The sequence below is a fragment of the Leucopleurus acutus genome (genome assembly GCF_964270905.1).
Source record: "Leucopleurus acutus genome assembly, chromosome: 5".
Taxonomy (NCBI): Eukaryota; Metazoa; Chordata; class Mammalia; order Artiodactyla; family Delphinidae; genus Leucopleurus; species Leucopleurus acutus.
The window spans coordinates 60,991,168-61,001,583 of NC_139147.1; the positions used below are offsets into that span (position 1 = coordinate 60,991,168).

The following is a 10,416-nucleotide window of genomic DNA, read 5'->3' on the forward strand; positions in this document are numbered from 1 at the left end:
GTACTAGGAGTGAGGACCAGCCACTGCGTAATTCTTCATCAAGTACTTAAAACCAGTGTGAAGGCTGAATTTAGTATCAAACCCACCTCATCCAAAGCATGGAGTCCTTATATGTTCTCTGCTTAGGAAGACATTGAAATTAACATATAGGTGAAACTTAAGCCCACAGCTGAGGTAAGCAAGCACTGTTAGGTGGATGAGGGTGTGTGCATGTGTGTTTGCGTGTATGTGTGTGCATGCACACACATGTGTAGGAATTTTCCTAACAGGTATTAACCAAGACTCTATAGTATAGGAAGAAGCGATGAAGAGGAGGATGATAATGGTGATTATAATAGCAGCTAATGTTTATTGAGTGCTTACTGTATATCAAGTATTGGCTTAATTATTTTACATTTATTAGATCATTTACTCCACATAGTAATTTTATGACGAAGGTATCATTATCATCCCCATTTTATATATTAAGAGACTAAGGCACAATAATTTAATAGCTTTCCTAGGGTCATATAGCTAGTAAGTGGCAGAGCCCAGAGAGTCTGCCCTCTTAATCACTCTGCTATGCTGCCTAAATCCAGGAGAACAATAGGAGGGTTGTACTTCTTCATGACGGAGCTTATCTATGTCTACATAATATCTCTCTCTTTTTTTTGTTACATTCCCATGGATATAAATGATTTGAGGATACTCTTACTAGGGCAGTATCGCTTCTCAGAAATGTGACAATGGCATATTATGTTGCTCAGGAATATAATGAAAATATCATGGTAACAGATGAGAGAGATTCAGCTCTTATAGACTTTAATTTTTAATTATACTATTTAAGCAATAAAGAAATATTGTGATGAAGCAGTAGAACAATAGTCAGGCTAATATGGAAAGTAAAAACTTCAGTCTCAGCCACTAATTGGGGGTTCAGCTATCTACGTCTCCATCCTCCATTCCTCTACAGGGTGATATAAGGGTTAGTAAGATCACTGAAAACACATTTACCTTATGAGGAGTCATAAGTTCTATTACTATTGTGGTTTTCTGAACCATGATAATCCTGCTGGGATTTTGTATTTAAGACAGTATGTAGATAGATGATTCCCAAGCCCAGGAAAGAGAATGACCAAATAAAATGTCAGCCATAATGACTGAATAAGTTTAAACTCCAGTGTCTAATTTTGTAGTGGCCTCTCTGGACAAAGTTGATAGTTGATGTAGGAGCACAAACATTTTCATTAAAAACCAAAGAGGAACATACATAGCTTTGAATCTTTCCTTGTTGGTCTCCTGGAGTCAATTCCAAAGCATCATCTAATAAACACAATTTGACAATTTGCAATTTTATTTAAATTTATTTTCTTCAGAGAATAAACATTCAAGTCAATTATTATGGCTTCCAATTTTCAGCTTGACTGTATCTCAGGACAGAATGGACACTTTAGACGTCTAGGGAATCACTTTTGTGGGGCATTGTATATAATCTCTACCTTACTGGATACTATTCCAAGACTATCCAGTACTAGTATTTTCACAAGAGATCATGGGTCAAGGCAAAGAGAGGAAAGAATGGGGCAAACACTTACAAGCTGTAAACTCTGATGTACAGGTAAGTTTAAAGGTCCCAACTTTTCTAGCCTCAACATGCTGGAAGACTCTGACCTTAAACAGAAATAGAGAATGTCTTCAACCAGAAAAACAAGAACACCTATATTCTGAACTTGTTGGGGAGTTTCTGGCCCCTTTTAACATTTGACCTTCAATGAATAATATAACTGCTTTTAGCCCTTAGCCTATACCAGCTGCAAAGGTGACAGACACCTGTCATATTTTAGGATGGTTTATCACCTCAGCCCCTGGAGTGATCTGAGTATTTATAGACACAAAGATAGAAACATAAAACACATATATATAGGCAGGAGTCCCTCGGAGGTGGCGATTAGGACTAGGCAGTAATTTTAGCTTGAAGTTCCTATGACTTAAATAGCCACTTGAGCTCTGCTCTTGCAGTTTACGATGTCAATAGAACCCCTAAATGAAATTACAGCCTTCAGATACACAGCAGGATATCCTTTCTTTGCCATGCAATGTACACGGCCAGGAGAAATTGCTCTGTATATGGAGTTTCACTAAAGCAGAATTTATCATAAGGCTGCTCTGCTAAAATATCATTATGCTGTTATTCACTGGATAACACATCTAATGACTCAGGGTGCACTTGATAGCCATGTTTCAGTGAACACAGACGCATGCCCTGATGTGAGCTGGGCACTCCAGTGCTTCAAAGCACTATCGATTTCAATTCTACCATAATTTACACCTGGCTTGTTTTGCCAATAGCTTGAACCCATGCTAACACCAGAACATACACATACAAGTATTAGAGAAATCAGAAATGAACTGTATGGCAACATGCATGCAGCAAACTTTCCAGGATTCTGCCTTTATAATCTCCCTTAATGCTAATTAAATATTCTGTACTACTTTCTCTGTTATGCTTGGACATTTCCTCTGTTAGCACTGTCCATGGTTGGCGGTGATAGAAACCTCTTATATTTTTACAAACTGTGGGCGCGTTCAGGGCAGGATCTGGATACTAGTCATCTTGGTTCCTCCACAATCTAGCACAATGGCTGGCACATAATAATTGCTCAGAATAATCTTCTCTAAGACTCCTCTTTCTCTCTCTCTGCCATAAATGTGCTTTACTCCAAGGATCTGCTCCCTTTTGCTTTCTGTCAATAAATTTTCCCTGAGAAAAGTCCACTCTGTAATTTTACCTATTATCCTGAAGCTGACGATTCAGATGATTGCCAAACTTATCTCTATCTCTGACCTATCTCCAGCTTTCCTGACTAAATCCAACAGCCTACCAGGCATCAGTCTGGATAATTCCCCAACATCTCAAAATTAACACATTCAAAAGCAAATTTATCATCTTCCCCCAGCCTACAAAACCCATTCCTCCTCCTCATAGCTTTTCTTGATTAGTTGTATAAGACAGAAACCTGGGAGCAATCCCAAACTCCTCCTTCTCTTGATGCCCAGCCCAAAGGTTATTAAATTGTGTCCATTCTGCCTCTTATTTCTCGAACGTGTCTCTTCTGCCCTATTCCCATAGTTATTGTCCTAGTGCAGAGCTTCATTGTGTTCTGTCTGAGCAATTTTAGTTGCCTCCTAACTCATTTTTCTGTCTCTATTCTCCCATTCCTCCAATCTATCCTCCACCATGCTGCCAGAGTGATCTTCTGTAACACAATTTGATCATTAACCTTCTCTACTTAAAACCTTTCAATGGCTCCCCAAATGCCCCAAGATGAAGTTAAAACATCTTTGCGTGGCAGTCAAGGCCCAACATGATTGTTCCCTGCCTACATCTATAGCATCATTTCTCCACACTCCTCTCCTGAACATTAGTGATACTGTTCCCCAACTCTGCTATGCTATTTCCTCTTTAAGTGTCTTCGTCCCTTCTGGTCCTCTTACTGAATGTTCTTCCTCCCTCTGACCATCTGGGAAAATTCTTCAAGGCCCAGAAGGGACTTATTAGCTCCTTTCTGAAGCTTTTCCTGACCCTCTACCGCAAGGTACATTCAGGTAAACATTCACTGTTTTGTGCCTCCGACGTTCCTTGAGCATCCTCCAGTTAACGATACTTAGCATATGCCATTATCCCTGCTTGCTTCCCTATCTGCCTCTCCACCAAGGAGCAACTTGAGGTCATGTCTTTTCATCTCTGTATTGTCAGTGACAAAGCCAAAACCTTCACAACAGCATATAAAGGCCCACGTGCTCAGGCCCCCACTGCCTTCCCTGCTACAGCTACCATCCCCCTGCTTGCTCACTCTGATCCTGAAAACAGACTTCCTTGTTACCCCTCAGACTTGCCTGATATAACTCCATTTCTGTCCAGGGCCTTTGCACTTGGTAGTTCCAGGCCTTTGTAGTTCCAGTTCTAGCCTTTGCCTAGATATCCACAAAACTTGCTTCTTTACCTTTTTCAAATGTTGTCCCCTTAGTGAGGCATTCCGTTTCTACCCAGTTTGAAATTGCAACCTTACTCCTGACACACACACACATATACACACACACTCTCTCTCTCTGTCTCTCTTTCTTATTCCACTTTTCTCCACAGCACTTATCACTACCTAACATACTATATATTTTACGTACGTACCTGTTTGTCATCTTTCTCCCCTGCCTAAAAAGTAAGTATTTGGAGAATAGAGACTCCTGTTTGTTTTGTTTACTGTAGTATCCTCAGCCCTTAGAAAAGTGCTAGGTGCATAGTATGTGCTCCTTAATAAATATCTGTTAATGAATGAATCAAGCTTTAGCTTCTAGAATAATACCTGACACAGAATATGGTTCAAAAATGTTTCCTGCATTAATAAATAAATGAGTGAATGAATGAATGTTAAATCCATGTTTAATGAATGTAATGAAGAGACAGTCTTTGTAATCTGACCCTCATAACAATGCTGGTAAATAAGTCAAATGGGTACTATTATCCTCATTAGACAAATGAAGTAGATGAATAAGGATAGGAGCCTAAGTTAAGGCAATATGGGTAGTTTAAGGTTTGCTACTCTTTTAACTCACTGTTAAAAGGAAGAGACATTTTTCTGCATTCAGTTTATGATGTACGTCTAACATTTATTACACTATTTTGGTTCCTTTTGACTAGGAAGGCAATTAACAGGAGATGCAAGGTGCTAACACTTTTTATTACAATTTGTGTCTTTCCTTATTAGGTGCTTTTCATAAAAACAGATCCTTTTCTTTCATTTTCAAAAGTGGATTAGGCACTCATACAATTTTGCCCCTCAGAGTGGTTTGTACATGACTACCCAAGAGGACATCATGCTACAAATCCTGCCAGAATGAACTGGAAGGCGAGTGTGGCATTTGTAGCTTGAGAATGAACAGGTTGTTTGGTGCCAAGTTTGTGCTAATGGAGATGTCCTCTACGTGTTAACACCCAAAGGAGAACATATTCAACAACAAAACATTTCAGTTTTTGGCATGTCTATGGAGAGTTAACTTTCCATTGTTCAAGGGTTAATTATCCGTTATGTGAATCGCTCCTTTTTCTCCCTCTGGCTGCTTACATCTAGGAATTCAGTTTCCTGGAGGATAAATAGGAAAAATAAAAAGAGATGGAAATCAAACTAGTACGTATCATTTGTATATATTAGAAGCTCTAGAAAAGAATTCAGTGTAGGAGACAGAATTAGATGTAGTTCGGGGACTGCCAAGTTGATTGACCATTGATTGACAATTGATAACAGATATAATTAAATTTCACAAAATATTGTGGCTTCTTTGAATTATTGTTTATTAGGGTCAGCTTGTAGTAATATGAAGTTAGTCTCTGGATGTTATTCGTGTCAGCAGGGTACCATTCAGGGTGTTGGAATGGGCCCCTCTCCTCCGATGTGTCCAGAGCACCAAATGTGCCTTAGTGTGCTCCAGCTTACTGACTGAGGAAGCACCAAGAGATCCCACCAATTTCTTTACTTATTCATGAGAAACAGTTGCCCTTGGCTATTTTCAGCTATTATTTGCCTAAAACAGGGCATTTAATTAGTGCCTGTTAAGATCGTGGAAATGATTTGGCTGCCTGTCCTCTTGCCCCTCTCTTTATTGTGCTGTCTGCCTGCCCCACCCCTCTCCTGTCTAGTTCATGGGCATTCATAGCTAGTCTTCGTGCCTTTCCACATCTGACATCAGTCTGAGCTCCTTAGATGCTGAGTTTGAGGAAAGGAAGAACCACTGACTGACTGTAGGCAAGTATTGACAAGCCTTTGGTCAATATGATACATTAGAGGCCAGTCTGGTACTTTCAGACTGCAGGAGCAGACCAACCTGGGTATTTGGCCCCCTCACGAGTCCTGGAAAATGAAGGGAACTACTGCGAGCTCAAGACTCCATGTCCCATCAGAAATCACCTGGGCATTGTGGAGATTAGGAAAGCTACCTTGGCAAATGACTGGAGTTGCTGTCAGCTAGCTGGAAGATCTAATATGGGAGTTTAAGGGATTCAGATATAGAAGAATCTGTTGATTTGTTTTCTGGATGTATTTCTTCCATACGATAAGCAATACGTACTCAATGTCAATGCACTGCCATATAGATATCATCCGTCCATTCATCCATTCATTCATTCATCACATATTCATTGATCCTCCATTCAGATTAAGGCAATTTGACATTGGTTGGAAGGGAGATAAATAAACATAAAATGTAGTACCTTTCCTCTAACCACGTGTAGTTTCATACATATAAAAAAACTTCAGTTCAAAGCAGTACATGATAAGTGTCAAACAAAAGCTACCGAATTTTAAAATGCAATTAATGTCAGAAGGGGAAGTTCACTTTTAATCTGGGTTATTATGGAAAGCTTCAAAGAAAAGTGTGACTTCACAAGAATATGTCTTGGCTGGTTATCTTGAAAAGGTATCTGGGAAATTATAGTTGCTGATGCTGATATGTAAATACAGCATCAAAGTATTTAATGTACAACTAAGTAGCCGAGAAACTAGAATAAACTGGGTCATTTGTATATAAATTCATTCTTACAAGATAAAGTGAATCATTAAATATATTCTCAATTTTCAGATAATTAAAAGCAATTTAATTTCTTTCTACTTAATTTTAAACTACTTTATACATATAGCAATTAATATTTTGAAGTTGTACATAAATAGAATTTAGGCTCATAATCTAACATGTATGTTCAATGAAGGATAATTACCAATCTTATCAGCTAACCAAATCTTATCTTTTGCAGATATTGTTCATAAATATTTGTGCAAAATTTCTGTGTTGTCAGTGTGATAAAGTGTCAACTACATTTCACTTATGGTTGATTTGCAAAACCTCTGATTGAATTCAAAGGCAAGTAAGCCTAGCTAGGATTTGGTTATATTTTTAATAGTTGAATATAGGTATGTGATTATGCATAAGATAACATACATATACAATCACATGATATAATGAATCAACGTCTTCGTCCTAATGTTTAAAGATATGTATCTTTTAAAAGGAAATCACATAAATATCAAAAAGCATTTGTATATAAATAAGAAAGAATAATTTCTTACTGGGGCAATAATAATTCTGTTATTTAGCAATGTCATTTGTGTCTCTTTGTGACTGCCTATTTAAATAAATGTAACATAGGAAGTGCTTACAGCAAAAATGCACATGCAAGATAATATACATTTTATAACGTGCATCCTCTGAAATGAAATAAAAATTTGGGGGATCAGCACTGGAAAACCGAATTATTGATAGTACATTGTGAAGGTTTATAACATAGGTTTTGAAAAGATCAGGTAACCATTTACAACCATTTAAATGGAAAGAAATACATCATTATCTTGCCTTTTTGTCAAAGGTGTACTGATCAAATTCTGACTTAAATACTCCAACTTAGCCATAGAATTCTTTCTTCCACAGCCATGTGGAACTCCAGATCTTGGCAACAATGAGGAAAATTTCTCTGTCAGGTTATATTTTTTAAATGTCATCTCTTGGGATATACCCTTAGATATTTGTGTTTACCTGTTTTCTGCTTAAAGATGCTCATAAAATTTCATGTACAGGCTACGGGATTTCAATAATTAAATATTTTCTAAGTATTAGATATACAGCTTGCCCTCAGTGCAGTCCTAATGGACATCATCCCTACCAGAGATTAACAGACAATTCTCCCAGCAGTCTGTGCAGCCTAAGTGTTAACTGAGGAAGGGCACAACCTAACACAGGTCTTGGTGGTAATGGGGTAAAACTAGTTACATTTTTTATATCAAACGTAAAAAAAAATTTAACACTATTTTCCCTTTCAACTTCTTTCTTTAGAAAAAAAGAATTAATGGAAAATCCCCAAGAAACATTACACATACAAGTAGTATGGTCATAACTAACATGGCCTAACTGAAATAGGCAAGTTTTCCATTATATACCATTAAACTTTCAGCACACTGGTCCTAATAAAACTCTGGGACTGCTTCCTATCACAATGACAGCTCAGGAATTTGATGTGCCTCACAAACTACAGGAATTGTGAAAGGAAGCTGACTCTTTGTTCTAGAGGTCACTGACAGACCCTGATGAGGCTGTAGCAGGGGTCAGTGTCTGTAGGGACCACAGGAATAAACGAGCATGCGTGAGTTCAATGGTTAAGAATCTGAATCGCCCAGAGCAGCAAACAAAATTCCAAAGCCAAGTATCACTGTAATATGCTGGATGACCGTACCAGCTTGGACAAGAGTACACACAAGAGGCACACACAATACACATCTGGTTAAATGTAAAATCAACTATTGCTAAAGCATTTTCAACTTTTAGGAGGAATCTACTGGCAATGTGTTAATAGCAAGGAAAACTAAAACAATAAAATAGCATCTCTTTCCAAATATTTAAGAACATCGAGTAAGTGCCCCTTAGGCTGGGTTGTGGTTCTTGGAAGTTTTAGCCTATGAGAACCATATTGGGGACATCAAAGACTCCTCCCTCTCTCCAAAGAGCAATTCACTTCAGATGCTGCCACACAATCAAATGCTTTTATGGCCACCATGTTTTTTTGTTTTCTGTTTTTTCCACTCTTAATATTTTGGAACATGCTGGATTCTTGAAATTGGAAAGAAGACAAGAAACACAGTAAGATCAAATACCTCTGAAAGAGCAACTAAGTAGGGACCTGACGGTAAAAGACAAATACACATTCCAACTGAAACTCCACTTCTAGGGAGAGTGTGAATTATTAACAAGGACACGGAAGGCATGTATTGGAACCAAAAGCTGGTCTGTTGACTCCTCTGCTAGTCTCATATCAGACAGCATGCAACCACCCCCATTTCATTCCTTCGACAACTTCCCAGAGCACACTCAATCAGAATCTCTTACATTGAGGACAATACTATATTTGGGTTTAATACTGTGAGGACAGTCATCTAGTTTTCCTATGTCACAATGATAAATTTCCCTGGAACCAAATAAGGATTCTCCTTGCATTCTTCTGTTTGATATCATGAATACAGAAGAATAAAGAAGAGGGTATGACAAATAATATTTTCCAAAGGTCGGGTGGAGGGAGTTTCCCTCACATTTAAAAACAGCCAGTTCTTAGCAAAGTGATCTTTAGAAGAACAGTATTAACAATATTCTTCTGCTATGCATCCACTTCTTTTTCTTGCTTAGCTGGGTACGTTATATATTCTGAGCATAATGTAAATGTGCAGAAGAGAGATGCATGAAAAGTTGGTAGAGAGAAACTCCAAACAAACCATGAATCCCACTTTCACTTCCCCCTCCTACCACCCCGACTACTACCTCCCAGCTGCACTCACTCACCTATCTCCCTCCTCCCACAAGCATGTTTGCCAGGCCTGCCAAGGCTGACATCCATAGGTGGCAGCATGAAACCTAAGCCTGCAGGCTCCTCCTGAGCACAGACTCAAGGCTCAGCCATTGTCCATAGAGTGCTCTCAGCTGTGCACAGTAAAATCTTCTTCAGGCCGTTGGATTGTTTGGTAGCTTTTTAAAAAAAACTGCATTCTTTTTTTCCTTTTTAAAAACACTCGTTATTTCCTGACTGCCTCAGAGACACCAAGAATAGAATCCTTGACACATCAAATTCTGGAACCTCACCACTCACCAGGACTATGGTTCCTGATCCAAGCAGTATCGACTGAGAATCAGCACAGTCTCTTGAGAGTGTCCAGGCCTGGCTGCTAAGCTCCCTGCTCTGATTAGTTTGTCAAGTTCACAGTGTTCCAGAGTGCTGAAGCACAGAAATTAGGGAGGGGAGGTGGAAGGAAAATCACTGGAGCCTCTTACGATCTAACTTCTACTAACTGAGAGGAAATGTCTTATAAATAAACAACAGCAAGAGAAACAAAAAAAAAAAAAAAAAAAAAAAGCCCATCCCGTCCTGCCAGAGGAATGTTCATTATTGTCTCCCGACGGAAAACTTTACACCACACCAGAATGCAGCCATGTCTCCTGAAACTACCTCCCTCAAAACAGAAAGAAAAAGAGAATCAGAAAGAAAAGGAGAACAAAAAAAGATTTTTTTTCATTTCCTTGAATTCTGTTGGGAAGTTCATGTCAGTTCCCAGTAGACAAACTAAGCAGTTTCAACAGTGTCACCGTTCTAGGATTTCTTGTGGAGGCTGCTTATTAGCAAAATTTCATTTCACAGCCCAGATCATTGCTGTGCCATCCAGACATTTTCAGAAGGGAAGTTCAGGGAAGGGGTGGGGGGGAGGGTGCGATTGTGGAGGAAAGGAAGGAGAGGACAAAGGAACATTCCTGATGAACCGGAATGCCCTAGACACGGCCATGAAAAAGCCAGCTCCACCCGCCACCCCACTACTGCTTGTTGAGGACTTGGTGATGCAGTGTGTTTAATCTACTTAC

The 10,416-nt window shown here is 38.9% G+C and overlaps 1 protein-coding gene across 19 annotated transcripts in view; it reads right to left on the bottom strand.

Annotated features, from left to right (window-relative positions):
• The window catches only part of ZBTB20 (zinc finger and BTB domain containing 20), a 799,009-nt gene that overhangs the window by 278,733 nt on the left and 509,860 nt on the right, over positions 1 to 10,416 (bottom strand). The window lies entirely within an intron of this gene.